Source organism: Octopus bimaculoides, chromosome 11, assembly GCF_001194135.2.
Source record: "Octopus bimaculoides isolate UCB-OBI-ISO-001 chromosome 11, ASM119413v2, whole genome shotgun sequence".
Taxonomy (NCBI): Eukaryota; Metazoa; Mollusca; class Cephalopoda; order Octopoda; family Octopodidae; genus Octopus; species Octopus bimaculoides.
The window spans coordinates 73,859,592-73,860,295 of NC_068991.1; positions in this window are offsets into that span (position 1 = coordinate 73,859,592).

Consider the following 704-nt stretch of genomic DNA (forward strand, 5'->3'; position numbering starts at 1 on the left):
AAACAAATCCAGGTAATTAAGTCACAGAAAAAAGTCACAGGTGTTTTGTCCGGGACGGTTTTGTCCGAGGGTGTCCGAGGGTGTTTTGTCCTGGTGGGATTTTGCTCCTCGGATCCCATAAATCACTTGTGACTTTTTTTCCTGTGACTTTATTACCGGTCACCGACAAAACAGGACCAGACCAGACCAAACAGGACAAGACCGGACAAAACAGGACCAGACCAGACACACCAGACTGGACCGGATCGGATCAGACCAGAGCAGACAAGATCAAATCAAACGACCAGATCAAATCCAACCACACCAGACAAAACAGGACCAGACAAAACAAAACCAAACCGGACCAGACCAGACAAAACCAGATCAGGCTAGGCCAGGACTAAAACCAGAAGGAAGACGTGAAGAAATCATCAACCTGGAAACCTAGCTTGGACACGGGCAACGAAGAGGATTTCAATGAATGCATCAAAAATCTATGAAGGCATTAACCTGGGAGACCATTGTCTTCTATAGTTTCCGTCAAGCAAACTTCACTCACACAACTTGGATCGACCCGAAGTTATGTGTAGTGAGATTGATCCTGGAAATTAAAATGTTGGGAAGCGACCTTCTTAACCACATAGCCATGCTTTCGAAATAACATTTGATGAAATAAAATTGAAAGAAAATCTTCAAAGAAATCCAAATTCGTTCCGATATTAAAA